An 11,334-nucleotide genomic window follows, 5' to 3' on the forward strand; every position below is an offset into this window, starting at 1 on the left:
ACTTGAGAATCAAAGAAGCCAAAGCAAGTTGGACTCCTAAGATCAGTTTGAAAACTCGTTTAGAACGAAAGGGTTCGGTAGTAGTTTCATGTTGTTAAAAGAAAATGCAATTAGAAATGAGTGTTGGTGTGCTTAGATCAGGTTCTAGGTATTCAATATTAGAAATTGCAATGAGGCCGTCTTGTTAGCATACTTGGTTTACTTGTTAAGGACATCTACAACAAAAAAATAAATAAATAAATTTAGTCCTTTCCTTTCTCAGGTAATGTTATAGCTTCATTAAGTGCATATTGAATCTTGGATATCTCTACATAGGAATAAAGATACGCTTAGATTTAGTGTTATGGAAATTGAAATGCACCTCAAACTTCCAGGTTGTCTCAACAAGGACAAAAAGAATGGAAATTGCAACTGTTTGTAGTTACAAATGCTAAATAATATGCTTCTACAATTGTTTGGGCTTTGTTTGCTTGATTTTGAGAGACAGCTTGAGATTGAGAAACACATGAACAATAGGTTACAAGCACAAAAGTAGCCTTGACTTGAATGAGATACTCAAAATTTGAAAGGGATGCTTAAAAGTTGAATTCAATAGTTTTGTAATGGGTGTGAGATTCCTTCTCCCTCCTTATTTGCCCATGTTCTTGCGATGCAGTGAGACTGTGTGTCAGCCTTGGTTGCTCCCCCCATCCGCCTTGACCTATTTCTTGACGAGCTTGAGTTTAACGTATGATCGCACCCACTTTTGGCCTCGCTCCTATGTCTTCTTATTTGCAAGGTTGCTTCCACTGTCCCCTCCCACCTAGCTTCCTCACTCCCTGTGTCTCTCTTGCAAGTTGGTCAGGGAAAACACTCAAGACACATGCGGACTGACGATTGGGCTCCCCCTTCTCTATTCCTTTGCACAGACACAAGTCCACCTACTAGCTGAAGAGAGAGAGAGAGATGCAAGGGCTCCAGCCCTCGATCATCACCTCTAGCAACCCTACCCTCGCCAATTGTGGCTCCTACACTCCCTCTCAGCTGCACTTGATGCAACGTTGAAAACATGTTTTCCTCTTCATCAGCATCGCAAGATCCTTCTCTCGCTCTACAAACGATCCGAGTTGTTGACGATGATGACGATGAAGGAGAAGAGGAGGATCAACAACTCCTCGCCTCCATTTTTCTCCACAACAACATGAAAGAATTGCTCCAAACTCTCCTTAATTTACCTGCTTCCGAAAATTTGAGACACATACTTGCTCAGAGCTTGAAATTCATGGGCTAGAGCCTAGAATTTGGACCTTAAAACAAAAAACTCATATGCTTGTGCTAGGTGCCATATGGTAGGCTAGACGTTCATTAGCTACAACTAGTTGGTGGACAACTAGAAGTTGTAATGCTGGACCAACGTCCAAGTTATGGATTGGATGTTGCACTTTAAAAACTCAATTCATAGTCATGCTTGAGTTACACATGACAAAAAGGTTCCAGCTTGAATTTAAGCTTGCTTCTAAAGTTGGATTGAGTTTGAAGCTCGCACAAGTTTGAGCCACTTGAAGCTGAAGAGGCTGTGAAGGTGAAGTTTGATAAATTAAAAGCACACAATTCCACATTCACAACGTGTGAGTAAAGTGCCAACAATAATAGAAAGTAACCCCTAAAAACAACCGTCAAATTCAAATTCAAAACTAACGGCCACCGTCATGAGACAATCAGCAGGGAAATGCAGTGGACTAGATTCAAAACTGAAGCCGCTTGCCATCGGGTGTCGTCACCGTCATAGTCAAATTTCTGCACCACAACCTTGTGACCTAGCCATTGCAAACTTGCAGGGATGAGACATGTTTATGATCCTTATTGAGTTTGCTTCTTGTACTTACTACTTTCTCTGGCTATTGTATTTTGATGTAGGATGATGAAGGGAAAGGGGAGGTGCGCTATTGACTGCGTTCAAGAGCCATTTGAGATGATCATTCATTGAGGCAAACATGTCGAGACATGCACTGCAGGTGAGATGGTGGTGTACGGATTCATGTGGAGCAATCCCTTGGTGTTCATAATCATCCCCTGTGTGACAACATACTTAGCAGCTACACAACTGGATCCTTAGAGAGTAGGGTGCGAGACCTAGATGCATAGGACCGTGCTTGAGAGCTGTAAGAATGAAGGGCCTCTGGCGCCGAAACGACATTACCAAAGGCAAAGGGGGGTATGAGGGTTGTCTCTTCTGAGTTACTTCAGCGATGGAAGAGCAAACACAAAGAACGGCGGGACCTGGAATGTAGAAGAAGGAGAAGAAGAAGAGAGAAATGAGAGTACCTCGAAGAGGAGAGGGTTGCAGCATCGTGGACGCGAGCTACGGGGGGCGCTGGATTTGCTGAGATCGCTTTACATTTGCTAGTGCGATACGGTTTTTTGAGGCAAAGTGTGCACGTTTTCAATATTCTATTGTGTATTTAGAGATTAAAGATGCTCACTATGTTCACTATGTGCTGCAGATAATACTTCAAAAAATACTTTCTTTTAAGCTGTCAAAAAGGATTTTACGTCACTTACAGAACACCACTATTGGTCTCAAATTTGAGTATTTGAGCCTCTTGGTGTTTTGACCTCGAAGGAAAGGAGGCTCAAACTCAAGTTCGAGCCTCCACCCCATCCAACAACGCAGAAGCGTCAAAAACACTATGAATCCAAACATCATGAGGTTCGAACTCAAGTTTAAGCCTCCACCCTATCTCATAGGTGAGAAACACCAAAAACACCACGAGGCCTTGTTTGACCTTCGAACCTACACTACATGTAGCAACTCGATTTTGAGTCTCCACCTCATCTAACAAGGGATATACAAAAAAAATAGGATGATTCTTGGTTTATGTCTCCTTTCATTTAGAGGGGGACATCATGACGCTCAAGCTCAAGTTTGAGTTAGGGCACCCCGTTCTCCTGGGAGGAGGTTCAACTAAAACACCATGATACTTGGTTTGAGTCTCCATTTTATATCAAAGTCAACATTGTGAGGCTCGAACTTAAGTTCGAGCCTACATCCCATCCGAGAAGGGGGAGCACCAAAAACACCACAATGCCTAGTTTAAGTCTCCATTTCATTTAGAGGGAGACATCATAAGGCTCAAACTCAAGTTTGAGCCGGGCCACGTGATTGATAGGGGAGGAGTACCAAAAACACCACAATGCCTAGTTTGAGTATCCGTTTCATTTAGAGAGGGATATCATGAGGCTCAAGTTTGAGCTAGGGCACCCCGTTCTCCCGGGGGGGTTACCAAATCACTATAAATCGCAGTTTGAGTCTCCATTTTATATCGGAGGGGATATTGTGAGACTCAAACTTAAGTTCAAGCCTGCGTCCCATTTAAGAGGGGGGAGCACCAAAAACACCACAATGTCTTGTTTAAGTCTCCATTTCATGTAGAGGGAGATATTATGAGGCTCAAGCTCAAGCTTGAGCCGGGCCACGCCATTCGATAGGGGAGGAACACGAAAAACACCATGATGCCTGGTTTGAGTATCCATTTCATTTAGAGGGGGCTATCATGAGGCTCAAGTTTGAGCTAGGGCATCCCGTTCTCCCCGCGCGGGGGGGTTAACCAAATCACCATGATTCATGGTTTGAGTCTCCATTTTATATTGGAGGGGATATCATGAGGCTCGAACTTAAGTTCGAGCTTGCGTCCCATCCGAGAGGGGGGAGCACCAAAAACGCCACAATGCCTAGTTTACATCTCCATTTTATTTAGAGGGAGACATCACGAGGGTCAGGCTTGATCTTGCGTCGGGCTACGCCATTCGATAGGGGAGGAGCACCAAAAACACCACGATGCCTGTTTGAGTATCCATTTCATTTCGAGAGGGATATCATGAGGCTCAAGTTTGAGCTAGGGCACCCTGTTCTCCCGAGGAGGGGATAATCAAATCACCATGATTTGTGGTTTGAGTCTCCATTTTATATTGGAGGGGATATCATGAGGCTCGAACTTAAGTTTGAGCCTGCATCTCGTTTGAGAGGGGGAGCACAAAAAACACCACAATGCTTAGTTTAAGTCTCCATTTCATGTAGATGGAATCACCATGATGCTCTATTTGTGTCTCCATTTTTTATCGGAGGGGACATCATCAGGCTCGAACTTAAGTTCAAGACTGCATCCCATCCAATAGGAGGGAGCAACAAAAACACCACAATGCCTAGTTTAAGTCTCCATTTTGTTTAGAGGAGACATCATGAGGCTCAAGCTCAAGCTCAAGCTCAAGCTTGAGACGGGCCACGCCATTTGATAGGAGAGGAGAACCAAAAACACCATGATGCCTAGTTTAAGTATCCATTTCATTTAGACAGAGACATCATGAGGGTCTAGTTTGAGCTAGGACACCCCCTTTTCAAAAAGGAAGGGGGGGGGGGGGGGCGCAACCAAAATACCATGATGCTTGGTTTGAGTCTCCATATTGTATTTGTGGGGACATTGTGAGGCTCCAACTTAAGTTTGAGCATCCCATCTAAGAGGGGGGAGCACCAAAACACGACAATACCTAGGTTAAAGTCTCCATTTCATTTGATGGGAGACATCGTGAGGCTCAAGTTAAAGATTGAGTTGGGCCACACCGTTTGATAGTAGGGGAGGAGCACTAGAAACACCACGATGCCTGATTAAGTATCCACTTCATTTCGAGAGAGACTTCATGAGGCTCAAGTTGTATTTGTGGGGACATTGTGAGGCTCCAACTTAAGTTTGAGCATCCCATCTAAGAGGGGGGAGCACCAAAACACGACAATACCTAGGTTAAAGTCTCCATTTCATTTGATGGGAGACATCGTGAGGCTCAAGTTAAAGATTGAGTTGGGCCACACCGTTTGATAGTAGGGGAGGAGCACTAGAAACACCACGATGCCTGATTAAGTATCCACTTCATTTCGAGAGAGACTTCATGAGGCTCAAGTTTGAGCTAGGGCACTTCATTCTCGTGGGCGGGGGGGGGGGGACAACCAAAACACCATGATGCTTGGTTTAAGTCTCCATTTTATATCGAAGGGGACATAATGAGGATCGAACTTAAGTTACGATCTTGCATCCCGTCTGAGAGGGAGAGCAACAAAAACACAACAGTGCCTAGTTTAAGTCGTCGTTTCATTTAGAGGGAGACATCATGAGGCTCAAGGTCAATTTTGGACCGGGCCACTCCATTCGATAGGGGAGGAGCACAAGAAACGCCATGATGCCCGGTTTCAGTATCCATTTCATTTAGAAAGAGACATCATGAGGCTCAAGCTCAAGCTGGGCCACCCCATTTGCAAAAACACCCATAATGACTGGTTTGAGTATTGAATTCATTTAGAGAGAGATATCATGAGATTTAAGCTCAAGCTCGAGCCAACAAGCCATCCCATTTGATAGAGGACGAGTACCAAAAACACCATGAGACTTGGTTTGAGTGTCCTATTCATTTAGGGGGGGACATCATGAGATTTGAACTTAAGTTCGAGCCTTTGAACATCTGATAGAGGGTAATTAAAAAAAAACATGATGAGGCTAAGCATCATGAGGCTCAAACTCAAGTTCAAGCATCCAACCTATCCAACAAGGGAGAAGCACCAAAAACACTATGGGTCCAACCACCATGAGACTCTGACTCAAGTTTGAGCTGCCACCCATGTGATAGGGGAGAAGCTCATTGAAAACACCACCAAGATCAAATTGAAGTTTGAGCTTCCACCCAGCCGATAGGGAGAAGCACCAAACATACCATGGAGCCAAGCATCATGAGGCTCAAACTCAATTTCAAGTCTGCACTCCATCCTCTAGGAGAGAAGCACCAAAAAGCACCACCAGGCCTAGTTTGAGCCTCCATAACATCTATGGAAATTCTTGAGCCTTCCCACTTGTGAGGACTAAAGTTAGCTATGAGCCTCATCACCATATGGGTAAGAGGGACCCCTTGAGGCTTAAACTTAAGTTTGAGCCTCCGTACCATCCAAGCATTGTGATACTCAAAATTATAGTTTCAACTTGTCAAGTTTCCAGTATTGACAACTGAGATTATATGGATACAAATTCTTGTTTTATTCTAGAGTTTCCAATAATATGAATCATGAGAATTGTCTTGGAGTTTAGACTTTGTTTTTCCACTCAAGCTTTGAGTTGCATACATTTAATGTTACGATTGTAGTAATAAATTGGTTTTTGGTGCATCCCTTCTTCTAGCATGAAAATAGATCCTTACAATGCTCAAATGCAAGAAACATCTATTCTGACCATTGTTTTATTCTAGAGTTTCCAATAATCTGAATCATGATAATTATCTTGGAGTTTAAACCTTTTTTTTCCACTCGAGCTTTGAGTTTCATACATTTAATGTTACGATTGTAGTAATAAATTGGTTTTTGGTGCTTCCTTTCTTCTAGCATGAAAATAGATCCTTACAATGCTCAAATGCAAGAAACATCTATTTTGACCAGGTTTACTTTGATATCAACAAAGTTGAAAGTCAGGTTCAAACATCAAACTTCTATGCCACCAATATGTCAAAGGAGATTTAGGCCACGCTATCTTGAAAACACCCCCTCCCCCCTTCTATTTTTCCCTTCCCTCAAACTCACAATATTGAGTGAATGTATTTAAATCTCCAAGAAATTACAGAATGACCTCAAGCTCAAGCCGAGCCTTTAGGTACTAAAGATTACACAATGGATGTCCTTTCCCTAAGGGCTAACAAGAACACAGCGTGTGTATTATAATAACAAGCTTTTACTTATCGCAGTTTGCCACAATGGCATGGGTAGCCCTATACCAATCGTTTGAGTCTTGTTTATTTCCAAGCAGACAAATTTTCACTATGCTTTTTTGGATGATCTCTAAGAAGCTCGTCAAAATGAGGTCTCTTTTAAACACTCAACAATTCCTCGCCTGCCATATATGGTGAAAAAAGAAGTATCTAACAATTTGAGTGCAAATAAGAAGAGCAGGACTTATCATCTTTTTTCCACCAAGGAACATATCAGTCTTTAAGAATTTGATCTTGCCATTTTTATTTTGATATAAACAAATGTTAAAGTCATCCCAACTTGGATGGCCACCCTTGTGTGTGAACAATATGTAAACTTATAACGGCCTCAAAACTCTAATGAAAAACATCTCTTTCATTTTGACTCTTTGCTCATTTGCTTATTCCTTATCCTTCTTCTCTCTTTTCTACTTTTTGTATCCATAGCCATGTCTATTAGAGAAGAAATAGAGGTTTCCCAACAAGTGGTATCAGAGATTTGGATCAAAGATCCTCCTGAGCCTTGAAGGTCTTACAAAAGCTACGCGGTTGTGTAGGATTGATTACCTCCTTTGAGCCTTCTGGGCACGTTGTTTGGGGGGGGGGGGGGGGGGGAGGTGTTCAATATAATAAAGAATGCCTATCAAATCCATTCAATAGTAGGGATTTTTTTCCTGTATTTTTTCACCTTTCCACATGCAAAAGGGATTGAAAATGATCTTGAAAAATAATTTACACATTGAATAGGAAAAGGGCCCCATTTATTAGTGAAAATTCACAAGGGGTTTTATAAATAGTCTTTGAATGCACATACAGTGACACCCCCCCCCCCCCCCCCCCCAAGCTTTGAGCATAGAGATAAGAGAGCACCCTAGGAAATACGGGGAATGAAACAACAAAACAGATAAAGTAGATTGGAGCTATGGAGCAACCCACACCTAGCTTCATGCCCCTAGAGCACCACATTGTCTTCTATTGTGGGCCCATGGATGCTTGCAAAAGCCCAACCTCAACCATGAAATTTTTATGGCAGTTGGGTTCATCGGTCCTTTCAAAGGTGAGTCGAGCACCCTAGGATGGTATGGGTTTTCTCAAAGATAGAACAAAGGGGATGATAGAGAATCTTTATAAACTTGTTGGTGTGGTGCATGGCAACATGAAGAAATTGTAATGAGGGACATAAAGCTTTTGGATGTGTTCAAATAGAGAGTCCATGGAGTCAAAGAGAAAGTTTCATAAATTACTTGAGAGGTAAAAGAATCAATAAGTGCCTCCCGACAAAAAAGAGATAAATAAACACACACTAGCTCACAATCAAGGGATGATTCATTAGAAACAGTCCAAGATAAAAGACCGACCAGTAAAAAGAAAGCTTCAAACAAGCAAGAAGAAAAAATTTATTGTAAGATTCAATAACACGATTTTTTTTTGTTTATTCAAAGTGTTTTTGCATTTAGCTAGCGTTTGTTCACATGAAATTGATGTTGTATTCGCCAAACTCTATCATTTTGTATGCTTTTAAATGAGATTAGACACTCTCGCATTATGAAAAGTGGTAAGACCTTCCCTTGAATGATAAAGTTTATATTACCTTAGGACTAGCATGTGAGCCAACTTGGAACAATTGATTTCAAAAGGTGACGACATCATTCCAAAAGGTATGATCTACCCCCAAGGAAGGGGTAAGTGTTTGCTGACATCCATCATTCACTTGCTCCCGTCTTAACCTTCCTCCTTGACCTCTCAATCTCCCAATCTTAGGGAATGTATATATAAAGCTTTATACTCACAAAAACAAAAATAAAAAATTAAAAGAGCAAGAGCCACCAAACAATAATCTGAAAACTTACAAGTTCTATATATGACACAAAATCATAAAAACACATTATGCACAAGGACATGACCTTTTGACACGACCCTTATAATATTTGCACTCTAACCATCTCTATTTGTGTGTACAGATATGGCTAGTACGCTAAAGTCATCAACTCCTACCTTGGGTGAGAGGTACCCTCTTTACTTTTCACAAGTGTTTCACATAGTCTACACGGTGCTTGCATGTGAATGGGATTTGGTAGATACGCTAGCGTGTGAGAGGAATTTTGACAAGTTAGAATGGCTGATACATCTCTTGACCACGACTGATCCATACTTAGTAGAGGATGTCTCTCCAATTTTACAAGCTTACTCTCTTGACCAAAATGACTATAGACGCCTAGTGACGTTCTTGCTGAAAACGAACAAACAAAAAAATCAAAAGTGCCACAATGAAAAATCTTAAGCTGGAAGAGAAATCCCAGCTTGATTTGGTACTTCACTCACATGTATCGCCTATGGTACTAGAGCCCTAGAGGTTTCCAGTGTGGGCGCTTTTCCTTGAAAAGCAAAAAAAAACCCCCAAGGCATACAAAATAAGCACACACATCAAAATAGAATCAATGTGAAAAGAATTTGGGGTATCAAAGAATAGTGAATAATTCAAGCGATGATTTCATGAGCAATTTTTTTTATCGTAGCTTAACTACAAGGTCTTCTAGGTATAGCCTCTAGTCATCCTTCGGACATGGAATACTTGGCTCTTGTGATTAAACAGCTTAATTGACCAGAGAAAATTGAGAAGCTTGCCCATGGTATTAATACTTGACCTCTAGTGCCCTTCGACCGTTAAATTAGCGACCCCATACTTGTTTAGTTTTTGACCTTTATAACTGTTTATGCGTTTGATTATATTATAGTTTAATGTTTACCGCTAACAAATTGCTTGATATTTTGTTACGAATCAATTTGTGTGCCTACAACTGCATATGTTTTTTAATTGTATATGAGAATGCAGATACTGTGCCAATTTTGGTTGATTTTGTAGTGATTGAAAAAGGCTAAGCACATTCAATCGCGGATGCTCTTCCACCTCGAAAAACGGACTTCATCTCAATAGCTTTTGAGGACGGAATCTACATCAGGAAGGGGGGCATGTTAACCCTATCACCTCTGACGGACACATATTATTTATTTGATTAAGTCATGGACCAGGCTTGTCAGTCCAATAGGTGTGTAGGTGATTGCCGATGAGAGGTGCAACACTTATCTTATTTTTATAGTAGTTTTGCAACGATCGATCGCTGTGGGCGCCCATGTGTAAATGGGCAAACTCCTATAAAAGATCCATTTAACCTAAAAATCCTCATTCTTTGAGGTGTAAGCTAAGAGGTGCTCTTGCTCCATCTCTGTCTCCTTCTCCTTCGTGTGTGTGTGTGTGTGTGTGTGTGTGTGTGTGTGTGCACGCGTGCTTGAGAGAGAGAGAGAGAGAGAGAGAGAGAGAGAGAGAGAGAGAGAGTGTATGATCAATCATTGCGGCAGCATTGACGGTGGCCAAGCGGTTGAGCACGACATATACGGCAGCTCCTTCTTCTTCGCAGCACAGGATCCTTCGCGACAGAAGCATTGAGCGATGAGTGACACACCATTGTTTCTTTGAGCTTGCTAGGACTGTCTAGTTGTGTGCTTGCAGCCTTTCAAGGCTCGCACACGGCACACAAGCAAGCTCCCAGCCTTTGACACGTGCGGCAAAGCGCACAGACTCACTCCTTGTTTGCTACATGAGAAGCTCTAAAGGCCCATGTTAAATTTATATTTGTGTCTTGAGCTACATTTTCAAGGGCATGCTATCGTATATAGCTTCATGCACATCTGGAGACATCTTGAACATCTTCTCATTGTGCTCCATTGAGAATAAATGGAACTTGATTAACCTAGCTAGATGTGAATACAAAGTTGCAGGAGGTTGGTCATCTGATACTTTATACTCATCTACCCCCACTTTAGCGTGCCAATGTTCGGTCACTATCAAGAGTGTTTCCCCAAGCATAAATTCCATCTCTTTCATTATAATGTTTTGGGGTGGTACATCTCAAAATGTAGAAGTCGGCTCCTTCTACATTATCAGATTAGAAATTTACAACAACCTTATCTTCTTTGCAAAGTGATGCTAGAAAATCATCATGGCAGACTGCATATATTGGCCCAAATTGTAGGCTTTTGATGATATCACTATCATCGGCATCCTTGCCACCCTCATAATCCTCCACAGGCATAATGCTCTCATAGGCCCATTGCCCGACATACTCCTTATTGATGCAACGCCTCCATTGGTTCTATATACAAAAGTCACAAAAGCATGATAGCATTTTGCACTGCAACATTTTTGTATCAGTACATGAGTAGCCATTCACATTTTGCATGGAAATTGTCTTATGAATTGGCTTGCAGTTCCATTGGCGTATCCTATCAACTTCACCAAGTTTAATGTCCCAGAAAACCCTTGACTTTCCTAAGTGGTTAAACTTTTCCCTCAAGAAATAGGCCACATCGGATGCATATTTCAGAGGGTCCCATCTACCTTCATCTTCTCATGAGTGAGTGCCCTTTTTGTCACAGCACCAGCGCCATCGTGTTCGCTTAACCTTTCAACCACACCCAGTTCCGCTTTGGCATCTTTCCACTCTTTTTCAGATATGCATCATTCAATAGGAGGTAGTGTTGCACAAACAAGGTGTCATGAACCTCATCTGAGATATAGAAATG

Source organism: Adiantum capillus-veneris, chromosome 28 (genome assembly GCF_014529385.1).
Source record: "Adiantum capillus-veneris isolate H3 chromosome 28, ASM1452938v2, whole genome shotgun sequence".
NCBI lineage: Eukaryota > Viridiplantae > Streptophyta > Polypodiopsida > Polypodiales > Pteridaceae > Adiantum > Adiantum capillus-veneris.